The 18,250-nt window shown below is 46.8% G+C and overlaps 1 pseudogene; it reads left to right on the top strand.

Annotated features, from left to right (window-relative positions):
* Window positions 1-18,250, top strand: part of LOC118384146 (rho GTPase-activating protein 23-like) — a 47,645-nt pseudogene that overhangs the window by 17,617 nt on the left and 11,778 nt on the right.

Below are 18,250 nucleotides of genomic sequence, written 5' to 3'. Positions count from 1 at the left end.
TCATTTCAAAGACATTACGTTGAACCAACATTGAATAGACGTTGAATTGTCTGTGGCCAGTGGGCAATGATATATTTAATCAATTGAAGAATGAAGTGACAGTAACATACTGCATTGTGCCATGTAGGGAGAAGTAGGTTGGAGCCAATGGACACCATATTTGTCAAGAATGTCAAAGAGCGAGGTCCTGCTCACCAGGCTGGCTTGTGTACAGGTAAGGAAAATGTCTGTTTTGAAAGCGAACAAGAAAGAGAGGGACGGGAGAGTGCGTGTGTGCAGGAACAGCCTGATTTGCAATGGAAATAACCTTAGGAGCGTCCGACATGATCACACATGGATGATAGGAAGGAGTCAGGTGCTCCAACAAGGATACCCACCAGACCATGTTCAGCAAAAACACACACACACACATTAAAGTTGCATTATTGTCTTAGGAAATTAGTAATGATACTGATGAGAACAGACTGACACAAGCTGACAAATACCCAGCAGTGTAAGTTGGAGCTAATTAGAGACGTTTTCCTGTCGTGTCTTGCAAGCTAAGCTGGGCAGCATTCCTCTCCCTGCAGCCCAGCCAAGCTAAACCATTACTCCTATATAAATATACACACACACACACACACACACACACCACCAAAACACATCCACACACTAACACATAACGAATGACTCATCCCTTCTCCTGCCAAAACACAAACAGATCCAGGCCTTTTGCCTCAGGCTTATGATCCGGTATATCAACACACAACAAACCCTGAGGCGACACTGTGTCCTTCCTGACTTCACAGCAACTACTGCAAGCACATAGTTCTATATTTCCATACACAAATCCTCTGTCCCTATCTTAACCACCCCCCACACATCCCTCGGGGGGGGGGGTTGCTCTTGTTCTTTTTTTATTGAGAGTGTATCACTGAATATCTGTTCTGTGTTTGGTCATACTGGGATTTAAATATGTATGTTCTTATGTGTGTTGCAGGGGATCGGCTGGTGAAGGTGAATGGAGAGAGTGTCCTGGGGAAAACCTACTCCCAGGTGATCGCCCTCATACAGAACAGGTAAGAGCCACTGTACTGCGTGTGCGTCTGTGTGTACCCACAGTATGTACAGCGCATTCGTAAAGTATTCAGACCCCTTGACTTTTTTACGGCCTTATTCTAAAATGGATTAAATAGTCCCCCCCCCCCATCAATCTACACACAATACCCCATAATGACGAAGTAAATACAGTTTTTTTTTTAATTTTGTTAAATCCACTTCAATCAGTGTAGATGAAGGGGAGGAGACCGGTTAAAGAAGGATTTTTAAGGCAATTGAGACATGGATTGTGTATGTGTGCTATTCAGAGGGTGAATTAAAAATAAACTGAAATTTCACATTTACATAAGTATTCAGACTCAGTATTTTGTTGAAGCACCTTTGGCAGCGATTACAGTGTTGAGTATTCTTGGGTATGACGGTACAAGCTTGGCACACCTGTATTTGGGGAGTTTCTACCATTATTTTCTGCAGATCCTCTCAAGCTCTGTCAGGTTGGATCGGGGGGCGTCACTGCACAGCTATTTTCAGGTCTCTGCAGAGATGTTCGATCGGGTTAAAGTCTGGGCTCTGGCTGGGTCACTCAAGAACATTCAGAGACTTGTCCCGAAGCCTCTCCTGTGTTGTCTTGGCTGTGTGCTTAGGGTCGTGGTCCTGTTGGAAGGTGAACCTTCGCCCCAGTCTGAGGTCCTGAGCTCTCTGGAGCAGGTTTTCATAAAGGATCTCTCTGTACTTTCCTCCGTTCATCTTTCCCTTGATCCTGACTAGTCTCCCAGTCCATGCAGCTGAAAAACACCCCCACAGCTTGATGCTGCCACCACCATGCTTCACCATGGGGATGGTGCCAGGTTTCCTCCAGACGTGATGCTTGGCATTCAGACCAAAGAGTTTTTCATCTTGGTTCATCAGACCAGAGAATCTTGTTTCTCATGGTCTGAGAGTCCTTTAGGAGCCTTTTGCCAAACTCCAAGCGGGCTGTCATGTGCCTTTTATTGAGGAGTGTCTTCTGTCTGGCCACTCTACCCTAAATGCCTGATTGGTGGAGTGCTGCAGAGATGGTTGTCCTTCTGGATGGTTCTCCCATCTCCACAGAGGAACTCTGAAGTTCTGTCAGACCAAGGCCCTTCTCCCCGGATTGCTCAGTTTGGCTGGACGGTCAGCTCTAAGAAGAGTCTTGGTGGTGGCCACTGTTCTTGAAGAACTTCAATACGGCAGACATGTTTTGGTACCCTTCACCAGGTCTGTGCCTCGACACAATCCTGTCTCTGAGCTCTACTGACAATTCCTTCCACCTCCTGGCTTGGTTTTTGCTCTGACATGCACTGTCGACTGTAGGACCTTTATATTGACAGGTGTGTCCCTTTCCAAATCATGTCCATTCAACAGAATTCACCACAGGTGGACTCCAATCAAGTTGTAGAAACAGGATGCACCTGAGCTCAATGGAAACAGGATGCACCTGAGCTCAATGGAAACAGGATGCACCTGAGCTCAATGGAAACAGGATGCACCTGAGCTCAATGGAAACAGGATGCACCTGAGCTCAATGGAAACAGGATGCACCTGAGCTCAATGGAAACAGGATGCACCAGAGCTCAATGGAAACAGGATGCACCTGAGCTCAATTTCAAGTCTCATAGCAAACAGTCTGAATACTTATGTAAATCAGGGATTTCTGTAGAAAAAAATATATACATTTGCAAAAACTTCGAAAAACCTGTTTTTGCTTTGTCTTTATGAGGTATTGTGTGTAGATTGACGAGGGAAATGTATTTAATTATTTTTAGAATAAGGCTGTAACTTAACATAATGTGGAAAAAGTCAAGGGGTCTGAATGCTTTCCGAATGCACTGTATGTGTCGTTTATGTACGAGACATGTCTCGTGTCGTTTTACTTTGCATGTTTTATGTATGTATAGCATGATTCTGGAATGTGGAACATGTTCAGTTGTGTAAGTCGTCCTCGACTTGTGTGAGCACTTCCTTCTGAAGAGAATAGCCTGGAGCATTGAGTGTCCAGAACACATCCACGGAGAGCAGTAGAGTCACCAGGGTCATCGTCAACAGGGTCTCCTGTGACATGGTTGCTGATCAACTCATCTCACAGCAAAACAAAACCCTTCGTCACAACAGGGGGAAAGTCTTCTCTTACTGTAACATGATAGAGTTTGGAAAAAATGTGGAATTATATTGTTTTTCCTACCCTTCCATCTGTGTTCCTTTTCCCCTTCTCCCCTTCCTCCCTCCTTCTCTCCCCTCTCTTCGGTTCCCCCTCTCTTTGCCCTCTCTTCCTTGTTCCTCTCTCCTTTCTTCTCGTTCCCTCCACAGTGAGAGTGTGTTGGAGGTCTCTATAATGCCAAAAGGTGACGACGTGCTGCAGCTGGTAAGTGTGAGTATGATATTTCAACCACACTACACCCTAATAGAAATACTCAGAAATTAATACCTGACAAATTCATTGATAAGTTCGTTGATTTAAGAATACTAATACTACAGAGAGAGAACATCTTGGATATCGTCATGCTTGTCATTCCATTGCTTTGAGTTGACATTCTCAGCTCTCAGGAACTAGCTAGGCTGTGACGCAGATGCTTTCTAGTCTGTCCTTAGATTACAACACACATTCATTCAAGCTATTATCCAAAGTTCTGTGGAAGCGTCACATGAAAAGCGGCTACCTACACACGCACACGCACACATTTTGCCTCGGTCCATAGATTGCTCCACCACTTACTCACATGACCAGACATGCAGAGCATGTCACCGCCTCTCCTCTGGACCAGGAGGAGCAACCCAGGGGCACAACGCTAACACAACCTCCCAGACCTGGGCGCCCGACCTGGGCTTCTCTCTCACACACACAACCCCCTACCCACCAAGCACCACGTCTTTCCCCTTCCAAATACTGCCCTCCTTCAACCCCACTACCACTCCCCCACCCCTCCACGCCTCCACCCTTCTCTCCGCCCCTCAACGCACCACGGGCATCGGTTGCATTCCAGTGGTGACATCACCAGCTCTAGCCATGCCCCCTTCCACCCTCCCACAGGGGAGAGAGAGAGTGTGTGTGAGAGAGAGAGCGTTTGGAAGGGCTGGTCTGAGGACAGCATACTGAACGAAGAAGAAAGTTCGACAGATGGCAAGAAAGAACAGCGAGAGAGACACACAAAAAAAGGAGTCTAAAGAAGAAGTCGAGACACAACCTCGAGAAAGAAGGAGAGAGAGGGAGAGCGTCGGTAAATCGTAGCAACGGGAGTGTTAGTGTCTGTGGGAAGCAAACAGAGTTCCCCTCCTCTCCTCTTCCTCTGTGAGTGACTTGAAGCCAGTATTGAGCCTGAGAGACACTGCCAGACTGAGTGTGGGCCTGCCCTGCTCTCTGAGGTAAAGCCTGAACACTTCATCTTTAAGTGTTGCCTTTTGATATAAATTAATTTGGGGCAAAGTGGTTTTAAGTCTGTAGCTTTGTAGTTTCTTAATCGGTGTTGCGGCTGTAGCTTGAGGGGCTGAACGCTGAGCGATACTTTAGACGTGTGGTGTCGTTGCGGGCCTATTGGATCAAGCTCGCCGCAACAGTGAGATTTTGTGCTTGTTTTGATAGATCCAGATTTGTTGTTGTTTTAAGTCAGTGTTTTGTTGTAGCGGTATATTTGGAACATTGCTCTGTGTCTGTGTGGCTGCAGACGGTTGCTGTGTTGTGGCTCTTCCTCAAGGCGCGTGCTAGTGCCTGCAGCTAGCTAGTAGCTGTGTTTGTGTTGGAGGCTGAGTTGGGGCCCCTAACAGTCACCATGGCTGAGCAGACTGCGGTGGTAGGAGGAGGAACACAGATGATTCTAGACGTCGCTTGCTGTGTAACATCATAGTTAACAAGGAGCTTTGAATGATGTGCCGGTCAAACCTGTGACTGTCAAAGCAATTGTATCGCTCCTTCCTTCCCCTCTGACCTCTGTTCGTCACCTGAACTCCTCCTGTTTGTGTCTCACCTCTCTCCCTCTCTGTCTCCCACTACAGGCATACTCCCAGGATGCCTACCTGAGGGGCAACGAGCCTTACACAGGGGGAGCCCGGAACCTTCCGGTACCCCCGCCCCTCTGCTACGCTCCCCGCGCCAAGTCCCAGCCTCCCTCTGGGGCCCCGGCCCTCATGGGCCAGAACCAGCTGGACAACTGGAGCTGCTGGGCAGGCTCCGCCAGCCCTTTGTCCCCCCTGGACAACCGCTCCAAAGTGGGCAGCGCGGCCAGCTGGCAGGAGGGGTGGGGCGGACACAGTAGCCCCCCCCACAGGGCGGAGGAGATCCAGTGCGGTGTGACCGGACAGCAGCCTACGGGACAGACCAGGGGCCGCTCCTACTCCTCATCTTCCTCCTCAGGAGGGCCCCTCAGCAGCCCTCTGCGTGTCCACTACGTCAACCACAATGCCACCGCCACCATCGCCTCCTCTCAGCCCCGGAAGGGCAGCCAGGCCTGGGCCAGCCCTCTCCAGCCCAGCCCCAGCCGCAGCCATCACTGCCAACAGGCCCTGTCTGAGTGGTACTACAGCCAAGCTGCTGAGCAGCGCCAGGGCCGCAGTGGCAGCATGCACCAACGCCACCGCAGCTACTCTCAGGACAGGCTGTGTGAGACAGGCCCCGGGCGCCACCGACGGGGTCCGGGCGGCTGGCCCCACAGCGCCTCCCAGGACACCCTGATGCTACTGCAACAGTCAGGCCCCGGCCCCCACGGGGACCCTTCTTGGACCTACAGAGACTGGGAGGGGGCCCGGGACCAGAGTCACCACTCCTCCTACGGCAGCAGAGCCCGGTCGGAGAACCTGCTGGTACAGTACGACCGCAATGGCCACTCGCTGGAGATGCTGGGGTCACCCCGTTTCGAGAGGCCCGCCTGGCTGCAGCAGGCCTCACAGCAAGCACCCAGAACTGAGGCCTATCAGAGGCAGGGGAACCATTACGGTGTTGCGCCGGCCCCCTCTATGGGCCGTCTAGCACAGCCGCACCACAAAACCCAATCACAGGCCCACCCACATACCCAGCCCCAGCCCCAACAGCCAGCCCCCCAGAGCAGACGTCTGCCCACCGGACAGAGCCTGGACGACCAGCCAGTAGGTTACCGCAGCTACAGCCCCTCCTTCAACCGCAAGACAGGCCGTATCATGCAGCAACCCTCCTTCAGGGACCCCTCCTACCTTGGCCCCCACCTCAGCTGGGCCCCCACACCCAAAACCAGCCCCCTGAGGGTGTTGTCCCCTCAGTTCCATCCCCCCTGGCCTCCACCACCCCTGAGCCCCTTGACAAGGCCTACCGCCCCACCAACCATGAGAGAGGGGCAGTGGAAGGCCAGGTGGAGGTGGTAGCTCAGGCCCAGGAGGTCAAACTGAGACAGAAACCCCCCACGGGGCGAAGAAGCGCCCACGCCATGCGCCACCCCCACTACACCCTGCCTGTAGATGGCACGGAACCCCCTGTGTTTCCCCCTGACCCCCACAACGCTGCCCCCGCCCCTCGCCCCTCAGGAGATGGTGCCCCACACCGTACCAATGGCAACCTGGCCCCCCTGTCTGTAGAGGATGACGCAATGGCCTCCATTCCCTTTATAGGTAAGCACCTCCACCACCCCACACACCTCCTCCTCTACCTCTCCCTACCCCTCCATGTAACTTGCAGACCTCATCACTCCCACTTCTGTTTATGACACAAACATATTCCTCCTGATTGATCTTACTGGAACTTACTGGAAACTGACTGTTTGTAAAAACAAACAAGAAGCTTACCAGAAAGATTGACCAGAAAGATGGGAGGACGTAGACTATGACTTGGCCAGTATTTAGAGAATAGAACCCTTCTCTCTGTACCCTTCACTTCCTCTGTGGGTCTCTGCCTGTGTGGCCAGGCTCCGGGCTTCTCCTTACTCTGTCTCCAGTCTGTGTCTTTGTTTGTGTTGGGTAATACTGGCACTTCCCACAGACATGCAGGCGGTATTAGTGGTGTTTGATTGAATCATAATTTACGGGACTTCACTAACCCCCCCTCCTCCTCCTCCTCCTCCTCCTCACCCAGTCTCTCAGACCGAGATGAGGTGGAAGCTGACTCTATGTCTCACTAGCGTGTGTCTGTGATCACAGAGTACGTCTGTCTGTCCACCTATCTGTCAGTCTGTCTGCTTTCACAACAGGGAGAATATCTTTCTCTCTACGTCACTGCCATGAATTCCCTTTTAGTTCCAGCCAATTTGGGCAACAGGTAGCCTAGCGGTTAAGAGCGTTGGCCCAGTAACCAAAAGGTTGCTGGTTTGAGTCCCCCAGCCGACGAGGTAAAAAATCTGCCGATGTGCTCTTGAGCAAGGCACGTAACCCTACTTGCTCCTGTAAGTCGCTCCGGATAAGAGCGTCTGCTAAATGACAAAAACATTGAATAATAGTATTTATGAATTGGTTGAAAATCTAATAATAACCATAACTTTTGGCATTATGCCTGGATCTACTGAGGTGACCCTCTGGGCTTTGTAACTGTTTGAACGTTTGTGTATTTGCGTACTACGTGTGTGTTCTACTGTCATCACACATTTGTATGTATGTATGTATGTATGTACCGTGTGTGTGTATGTGTTTGTGAGAACAGAACAGGAGGTATCTGGTCGTGTCTCAGCTTGTTGCCTCTGCTCTGCTGCTGAAAAAACACATGATGAACATATCAGAGCCTCACTAAATAGCCAACTACTCCAACATGTACAGTACTAATCAACAGACCATAAGCCTCTAGCCCTACGGTCAAACCACAGGCAAACCAACCAACCACAGCTAAGGCAGGACCAGGCCAGGGCCACATGCAGTACCTATAGGAAGTCTACACCCCCTTGAACATTTTTCACATTTTGTTGCGTTTACACAGTGGGATTGAAATAGATTTAATTGTGTTGGTTTTTTTTTTGTGTCATTGATCTACACAAAATACTCAATATTGTCAAAGTGAAAAGGGCATTTTGCCAATTTTAACTCATTAATAAAAATGGAATAACTCAAATATACTTGTTGCATAAGTATTCAACCCCTTTTTGTTTAAGCCTGAATGAGTTCAGGAGTAAAATGTCTCTTAATTAACAAATCACATAAGCTACATGGACTCACTGTGTGAAATAATAGGGGTTGACATGATTGAGTGACCAACCCTTCCTCTGTCCCCCATACATACCACATATGTATATATTATCCCTCAGTCAAGTATTGAATTTCAAGCACAGATTGAACTACAAAGACCAGTGAGCTTTTCTAAAGCCTCAGAAAGAAGGGCAGTGATTGGTGGATGTGGAACAATAACAAATCAGACATTGAATCTCTCTTTAAGCATGGTCAAGTTAATAATTATGCTGTGGGTGATGTATGAAACCACCCAGACACATCAAACATACAGTCGTCCTTCTGAACTGAGCTGCAGGACAGGAATGAAACTGCTCAGGGATGTTACCATGAGGCCGGTGGTGATTTTAAAACAGTTACAGAATTCAATGGCATTGATGGGAGAAAACTGAAGATGGGTCAACAACATTGTAGTGACTCCACAATTACTGACCTAAATGACAGAGTGAAAAGAAGAATACCAATATACAGAATGAAAATATTTCTTATATATGCGATAAGGCATGAAAGTAATATTGCTTATATATGCGATAAGGCATGAAAGTAATATTGCTTATATATGCGATGAGGCATGAAAGTAATATTGCTTATATATGCGATAAGGCATGAAAGTAATATTGCTTATATATGCGATAAGGCATGAAAGTAATATTGCTTATATATGCGATAAGGCATGAAAGTAATATTGCTTATATATGCGATAAGGCATGAAAGTAATATTGCAAAAACTACACGGCAAAGGAATACACTTTTTTGGCCTAAATGCAAATCCTTATGTTTGGTCCAAAACCTCACTGAGTTACTGCCTCCTTATTCTCAAGCATGATGGTGTCTGCATCATGGTATGGATATGCTTGACTTCGGGGCAAAGAGTGACCAAGTTACAGTTTTGACTTAAATCTGCTTTAAAATCTATGGCAAGACTTGAAAATTGCTGTCTAACCATGATCCCCAACACCTTGACAGAGGTTGAAGATACATTTTTTTTAAAGGATAATTGGCAAATGTGGCACAATCCAGGTGTGCAAAGCTCTTACGAGACCGCTGTAATCGCCTGCCAAATGTGCCTCTAACATGTATTGACTCAGGGGCGTGAATACTTAACTAATCAAGTCATACTAGTGTTTTATTATTCATTCATCTTTGACTTTAGAGTATTTTGTGTCGATCGTTGACAAAAAAATGACAATGAAATCCATTTGAATCCCACTTTGGAACACAATAGAATGTGACAAAATCCAAGGGGTGGTGTAGACTTTCTCTAGGCGAGGTAGGCTACTCCCTCAGATGGTCAGGACAACAACCTAGGTCAGCAAAGTGCAAAGCATATTCTAATGAGCTGCGTGGGAAACGTGTACCTACGTTTGAAATGGGGAGATCGATAGATGCCCTCAATGTGGGGCCAAGCTGTGACGGAACCTAGAGAGAGAGGGAGATATAGGGAGATATAGGGAGAGGGAGACTTATAAATGAAAGGATTTAATAGGGAAGAGAACCAGAAAACGGAGAAACTTCTTGCTCCTTCTCTTCCCTCCTGCTCAGAGCAAAAATGTACCGAAACTAGGCAGTCAGGGCGGCAAGCTGAGGCATGTTTCAAGACCAAAGACTGAAACTTAACTTGTCTCTTGCTGGATCTGTGATCTGGTTGTTTGAGAGCATGATTTAATAGGCTGCTGTTCTGTTGACCGTAGATGAAGAGGCCGTGTAGTAGACGGACACACAAAAGCACAGAGTCTGTGCTGTCCAGGACGGTGGTTGAATTCTCTTGCCCTCTAGTATCGGTTGTTTGACTTAGCGTTCTCTATACGGTGCTTTCACTCACTGTAGTCTCCTTTTGAATAGTGTTGGTAGCTTGCGGTAACAAAACCAATGAAATGAATTACATATTGTAGCATTTTTACTGTAGATCCTAGGACTGGGTCTCAATAGGATGGCAGGTTATACTGTACCCCATGAGCCTCCTTTTTTGGGGAACCCAGTATTGTAGATGATAGGACAGGAGGCCTGGTGGTAGTGGAACCCCCTGTGAGGCACAGTACAGTAGGGGTCCAGACTGTCTCTGTCACACTGCCAGCCTCAAGCATTGCACTCTGTGCCCACCGCCCTCAATGCTGCCTTTGTGTACCACTATACCCTCCCCACAACAGACACACACACACACACACACACACACACATACATACATACATACATACACACACACACACACACACACACACACACACTGAGCTGGCCAAAACATGGCCTATGCTCTCAAAGAAGAAATCTCTCTTTCACCCTCTGTCTGTGTCTCTGTGTGAGCGGGTGAGGTCATGGCGTCTCCTATAGAGAAGTGGTAGTAGGCTGTAGGAGTGTGCTGTGGTAGTATAGAGCCCTGCTCCATTCTACGGCCAGTATTGTGGTGGCTCCCACACAGGGCTCCTCTCTCTACTGGCTCTGCTGTTCTGGTTCTGTTAATGATGGCCCTTGTTAAACCCACAGGCAGCGAGAGCGGCTATTTCTGGGCTCGGCTGTAAACAGGCAGATTCCACATCCCAGATTGGGAATGTTTCCGCCTCTGCCCCTTCTCCTATTGCCTCTGTTGGGCTGGCCCTAGCACCGAGACGAGAAACGGACGGATACAGAGCGAAGAGGAGGGGTGAGGGAGATGTCGAGAGACAGAGGGGAGCAGGTGGAAGACAGTGAAAGTGGAAGCAGATAGGAATAAAGGGGAGAAATTATGTCTGTGGAGAAGTATGTTTGGTCAGAGAAGAAACATGGGGGAGAGAGGCACGAGTCTTGCATAACAAGTTATGTTTTGAGCACCTTGTATAACAATACAAGAAAGCACACCATTAAGTTTCAAAAGTTCATGTTAAGCCCATCGGGGCTGGTTTCGAGTTGAGAGCCAAGTCGGTTTTGAGCCATTGCTTCCATTTGAGACTGAAGATCTGCTGCCCTCTGCTGTTTAGTGAAGGTATTCAGACAGGCGCAGCAGCCGAGGTTATTAGTGAGGCCAGCATTAGGGCCTGAAACTACAAAAGTTAAACATGGGCAAAACCTTACCCTTCCCTCTCTACATGCAAACACTAGTCTGGTCCATAATCCTCTGTGTCAGTCAGAAAGTGTGTTGTGGCTGGCTGGTTTCACATCCCCTTGTGTGTGTTTTAGACTGGTTGAGATGAACGTTGCATGGTTATCTTGGACAAGGTTGGGTAGGTTACTTCATATACTTTATATAATGTTTTCATACCCTCCAATACTCATCTCATATGTATATACTGTACTCTATACCAACTACTGCATCTTGTTTACATACCCTACATTACTCATCTCATATGTATATACTGTACTCTATACCATCTACTGCATCTTGTTTACATACCCTACATGACTCATCTCATATGTATATACTGTACTCTATACCATCTACTGCATCTTGTTTACATACCCTACATTACTCATCTCATATGTATATACTGTACTCTATACCATCTACTGCATCTTGTTTACATACCCTACATTACTCATCTCATATGTATATACTGTACTCTATACCATCTACTGCATCTTGTTTACATACCCTACATTACTCATCTCATATGTATATACTGTACTCTATACCATCTACTGCATCTTGTTTCTACTGCATCTTGTTTACATCTCATTACTCATCTCATATGTATATACTGTACTCTATACCATCTACTGCATCTTGTTTACATACCCTACATTACTCATCATATGTATATACTGTACTCTATACCATACCCTACATTACTCATCTTGTTTACATCTCATATGTATATACTGTACTCTATACCATCTACTGCATCTTGTTTACATACCCTACATTACTCATCTCATATGTATATACTTACTCATCTCTATGCATCTTGTTTACATACCCTACATTACTCATCTCATATGTATATACTGTACTCTATACCATCTACTGCATCTTGTTTACATACCCTACATTACTCATCTCATATGTATATACTGTACTCTATACCATCTACTGCATCTTGTTTACATACCCTACATTACTCATCTCATATGTATATACTGTACTCTATACCATCTACTGCATCTTGTTTACATACCCTACATTACTCATCTCATATGTATATACTGTACTCTATATCATCTACTGCATCTTGCCTATGCCGTTCGGGAATCACTCATTCATATATTTTTATGTACACATTCATATTCATTCCTTTACTCTTGTGTGTGTATAAGGTAGTTGTGAAATTGTTAGGTTATATTGCTGCACTCGCATTGTACTTTGATACAGATAAGATTCAACAGTGAAATGCCTTTCTTGCTATAAACCCAACAATGCAGTAGCTGTGTTAAGCCTATCAAAAGTCTGCAAGTTTGAGTATGTGTCCGTTAGGCCCGTGGATTTGTTTTTTTATCAGGACGAATTAGATTGAGCCATAAAAGCCGCACTCGTGGTCTTCTTAAATGAAGCTTGTTTTTGACAGTATGTGGAGCACAATACCACGGGGGAGTTTAGAAGGGAGGAAGTCTCTCAAACTGTTATTCCAAATGCTGGGATCTGCACCATGCAGCTGTTGCAAGAACAACTGGCTGTCCACCAGTCGCAAAAACAATATGTGATAGGCAGCTTGAACCTCTTACATTCATCCATTTATTGGGTCAAAATACACAGTCACCTACAACGACGACAATCTGTGAGAAACAAATAGCTCGAGCAGCAGTGTGTGTCACATCAATGTGTCATCTATGTAGATATCAGTGATGTCCGTGTTGCCCGCAGGCTACCCCCGTTGCTGTCGTCCTCGCCTCCAAGCCTTTATTCAAGTAGGATGTAGAATCTTTGGATGCTGACATGCAGTCGCACCATTGGAAGACATAGCTTGGACTGTAACCTACCGAGGCCTATTCCTGCTCTTTACCCGCGATCCATCAAACGCACTTGGCGTGGTCCTCATAGTGGTCTCTGACTTGTGGTCAGACTCGCTCAGGTGGAACAAACTTAAAATCTGCTCCTTTTTTTAACGCTGATTTCAATGTCTTTGAGAACAGAAAGGTGTCAAAGATTTTTTCCGGTAACATCCTTTCTGAATTTAAAAGTAATCCTATAAGTAATCATCTAGTTTTTCAAAGGACTCTGTAATCCGATTACAATATTTTTGCTGGTAACTGATTACAGTTAGTTTTTTGTTGTTGTAATCAGTTATATGTAACACGTTATATGTAATCCATTACTCCCCAACCCTGATCTTGGATATATTACTTATTGTTTTGTGTATTTCTGCCATTCAACCTTGAAATGACAGCTAACGAAGACATTATCACTGCAAGCAAGACATAGTTTCCTTTTTTGTGTGTGTAGTGCACTCATACAAACCAACACAAGGAATCACACACACCCTTACACATACTTCCCAACACGCTAGTTGATAAAGAACTGAAACCGAGCGTTATTACATGGTACCAAAGCCTTTTCCGTTTCTATTTGAAGAACTCTTCTCATGGAGGCAGCAGACACAGGTACACCAGTAGGGAGTTGATTTAATCTCTCTTTATGCCGTTTTACTTTCCACCTTATTATTTTGTCTATTGTCTGTGTGTGTGTGTGTGTGTGTGTGTTTTTTTACGCAATAGAGTTGTAGTATTGCTCATTTACAGTTACGTTATTGAAGTTCTACATTGCAGTTTAGTCTTAGTCTTTAGTCTTTTCTGAGTATTTTCTTCCAATCTCTCTTTGAGGATGCTTCATAGAACACGTTATAAACTGTGTGCATTGTATTTACGTGTTAGGAGGACAAAGAAAGTGAGGTACGTAAGTAATGTGTCGTGTCAATGGTTCTCAGAGAACGTGAACATTCCGTGTGAAAACAGTATCTCTGTCCTTTATAGTGACCCTGTGGTGGTACCTCACCGCTCTCCCATCCTCCCCCTATCCTTCCCTCTTCTCCTCCCTCTCGTCCTCTCACCCTTGATTCTGCCCTTTCCCTTCCCTCTCCTCCATGCTTCCCTCTCCTCTTCCCTCTATCCTTCCCTCTCCTCCTCCCTCTATCCTTCCCTCTTCTCCTCCCTCTCGTCCTCTCACCCTTGATTCTGCCCTTTCCCTTCCCTCTCCTCCATGCTTCCCTCTATCCTTCCCTCTCCTCCTCCCTCTATCCTTCCCTCTTCTCCTCCCTCTCGTCCTCTCACCCTTGATTCTGCCCTTTCCCTTCCCTCTCCTCCATGCTTCCCTCTCCTCCTCCCTCTATCCTTCCCTAACCCCCCTCCCCCTCCATACAGATGAGCCGACGAGCCCCAGCGCTGACCTCCGTGCCCGCCACGTGCCCGCCTCCTCTGTGGTGTCCAGCGGCATGAGCTCAGCTCCCACCATCGTCACCAGCCCAGCCTCCCCCACCTTCACCTTCCCTCTAACCAGGCTCTTCTCACACGACTGCAGTGAGTGCCCCCTTTGAGCCGGACTACCCCGGACCGACCCCCCTGCATGCAGCCATACCAGAACCCAGCACACCTCTCTGCGGTGTCTGGTACCATGCTAGCAGACATGCCACCTCCACATCTATGGAGAGAATGGCTTACTGTACACAGGATGCTCCTTTGTTTCGCTGCATGAGTTGATTGACAGTTTTTCCATGGCGATGAGGTATAATGGCCTCCAGTAAGTAGGTCTTGTGTACTTCTCTGTGCCTGTTAAGATGCATGCGCGCCCTAAAGCAAATGTAGTCACTCCTCGGGTGCCTAGGCAGATGCATGTGCGTCATTGAAGTGAATGGGGTACTTTCTACCTTTTTGGAGAAAGTGTGTTTTGTACCAATAGGGTCCACATTTCCTCTGTATAGACTAGAGCATGAAGTCCAGAGGTCCTCGTACACCCAGCTTTAGTCCAGTCTGACACGCAGACAAACTCCCTTTGCATGACAGTAGTGAGCGAAGTGACCTGAGAAGACCTAACCTAACCTGACTCCATCCTTCCAGCCCACCTCTTCACCCACTACCTCACCCCAGCCACCCTCCACCTCTCTGTCAACCACTCTCCCACGTCTGCTAACCCCACACTCCTTTATTAACATCCTCTGACTACCGTTACATCTACTTTCTTCTCTTTCTTTCCCTCTCTCTCTCACTCGCTCCGTCTCCCACTGAGCAGGCAGTATTAAATCCAGTCGCCGTTCCTCCTATCTTCTAGCCATCACCACGGAGCGCTCCAAGTCATGTGACGAGGGACTCAACACCTTCAGAGAGGAGGGCCGCGTCTTCTCGTGAGTAATGGATCGCCGGGGGGGAGACGTGGGAATCGATTAGGAGGGATTCATCTGAATCATATGATCATTTCATTTCGTAGTAAATCCTACAGTAGTCATTTTTATTCTCCATAGGAGGCTGCCAAAGAGAGTGAAGAGTTTCTTCACTGATGGGGTGAGTTTTTCCCTGTTTCACAATAATAGTTGGCTGTATCCTACACGTGACCACACTGCAGATTGCAGAGGACCTTCCATTTCTGGCAGCTAGGAGAGTGTGTCTGAAACCATTCGTTTTTAGGTGTGTTTGTCCTAAAAACCTGTCGTGTGTGTGTGTGTGTGTGTGTGTGTGTGTGTGTGTGTGTGTGTGTGTGTGTGTGTGTGTGTGTGTGTGTGTGTGTGTGTGTGTGTGTGTGTGTGTGTGTGTGTGTGTGTGTGTGTGTGTGTGTGTGTGTGTGTGTGTGTGTGTGTGTGTGTGTGTTAGTCTCTGGACAGTCTGGGGGCAGCGGAGGAGGTGCGCTCCAAACGCCACTCCACCTCGGAGCTGGGCAGTATCAGCTACAGTGACATATGGAGAGAGGGATGGCTGCACTACAAACAGATCCTCACGGAGAAGGGCAAGGTGAGAGAGAGGGAGGAGAACGAAACAAAGAACGAGTAGAGGAATAGGACCTACTGCAGTTTAATGAGCCAGGGAGAATGAAATTCTCATGTCTGTCTGTCTGTCTGTCTGTCTGTCTGTCTGTCTGTCTGTCTGTCTGTCTGTCTCTCTCTGTCTGCGTGTGTGTCTGTCTGTCTCTCTGTCTCTCACTCCATTTCTTCTCTCTCTGTCTCTCACTCCATTTCTTCTCTCTCTGTCTCTCACTCCATTTTTTCTCTCACTCCATTTCTTCTCTCACTGTCCTTTCTGTCTCTCACTCCATTTTTTCTCTCACTGTCCTTTCTGTCTCACTCCATTTCTTCTCTCACTGTCCTTTCTGTCTCATTCCATTTCTTCTCTCTGTCCTCTCTGTCTCTCACTCCATTTCTTCTCTCACTGTCCTTTCTGTCTCTCACTCCATTTTTTCTCTCACTCCATTTCTTCTCTCTTGGTCTCTCACTCCATTTCTTCTCTCTCTTTTCTCTCACTCCATTTCTTCTCTCTCGGTCTCCCACTCCATTTTTCTCTCTCTTTTCTCTCACTCCATTTCTTCTCTCACTGTCCTTTCTGTCTCATTCCATTTCTTCTCTCTGTCCTCTCTGTCTCTCACTCCATTTCTTCTCTCTCTGTCCTCTCTGTCTCTCACTCCATTTCTTCTCTCTCTGTCCTCTGTCTCTCACTCCATTTCTTCTCTCTGTCTGTCATTTCTCTCTGTCTCACTCCATTTCTTTCTCTCTGTCCTCTGTCTCTCACTCCATTTCTTCTCTCTCTGTCCTCTCTGTCTCTCACTCCATTTTCTTCTCTCTGTCCTTTCTGTCTCTCACTCCATTTCATTTCTTCTCTCACTGTCCTTTCTGTCTCACTCCATTTCTTCTCTCACTGTCCTTTCTGTCTCTCCATTTCTTCTCTCACTGTCCTTTCTGTCTCATTCCATTTCTCTCTCTGTCCTCTCTGTCTCTCACTCCATTTCTTCTCTCTGTCCTCTCTGTCCATTTCTTCTCTCTGTCCTCTCTGTCTCTCACTCCATTTCTTCTCTCTTTTCTCTCTCCATTTTTCTTCTCTCTGTCTCTCACTCCATTTCTTCTCTCTCTTTTCTCTCACTCCATTTCTTCTCTCTGTCTCTCACTCCATTTCTTCTCTCTCTGTCCTCTCTGTCTCTCACTCCATTTCTTCTCTCTCTTCCTCTCTGTCTCTCTCCATTTCATCTCTCTCTGTCTCTCACTCCATTTCTCTCTCTCTCTTTTCTCTCACTCCATTTCTTCTCTCTCTGTCCATTCTCTGTCTCTCTCCATTTCTCTCTCTCCATTTCTTCTCTCTGTCTCTCATTCCATTTCTTCTCTCTCTGTCCTCCATTTCTTCTCTCACTCCATTTCTTCTCTCTGTCCTTTCTGTCTCCATTTCTTCTCTCACTGTCCTTTCTGTCTCATTCCATTCTCTTCCATTTCTTCTCTGTCTCTCTGTCTCTCACTCCATTTCTTCTCCTTTTCTCTCTCCATTTCTTGTCTCTCGGTCTCTCACTCCATTTCTTCTCTCTGTCTCTCACTCCATTTCTTCTCTCACTGTCCTTTCTGTCTCACTCCATTTCTTTCTCTTCTCTGTCTCTCACTCCATTTCTTCTCTCTGTCCTTTCTGTCTCTCACTCCATTTCTTCTCTCTGTCCTCTCTGTCTCTCACTCCATTTCATTTTCTCTCTGTCCTTTCTGTCTCACTCCATTTCTTCTCTCTGTCCTCTCTGTCTCTCTCACTCCATTTCTTCTCTCTCTGTCCTCTGTCTCTCACTCCATTTCTCTCTCTCTGTCCTCTGTCTCTCACTCCATTTCTTCTGTCCTCTCTGTCCTTCTCTGTCTCTCACTCCATTTCTTCTCTCTGTCCTCTCTGTCTCTCACTCCATTTCTTCTCTCTCTGTCCTCTCTGTCTCTCACTCCATTTCTTTCTCTCTGTCCTCTGTCTCTCACTCCATTTCTTCTCTCTGTCCTCTCTGTCTCTCACTCCATTTCTTCTCTCTGTCCTCTCTGTCTCTCCATTTCTTCTCTCTGTCCTCTCTGTCTCTCACTCCATTTCTTCTCTCTGTCCTCTCTGTCTCTCACTCCATTTCTTCTCTCTGTCCTCTCTGTCTCTCACTCCATTTCTTCTCTCTCTGTCCTCTCTGTCTCTCACTCCATTTCTTCTCTCTGTCCTCTCTGTCTCTCACTCCATTTCTTCTCTCTCTGTCCTCTCTGTCTCTCACTCC

The sequence above is a fragment of the Oncorhynchus keta genome, chromosome 5 (genome assembly GCF_023373465.1).
Source record: "Oncorhynchus keta strain PuntledgeMale-10-30-2019 chromosome 5, Oket_V2, whole genome shotgun sequence".
Lineage (NCBI taxonomy): Eukaryota > Metazoa > Chordata > Actinopteri > Salmoniformes > Salmonidae > Oncorhynchus > Oncorhynchus keta.
The sequence above is the reverse complement of the archived record's forward strand: the minus strand, read 5'-3'. Positions and strand labels throughout refer to the sequence as shown.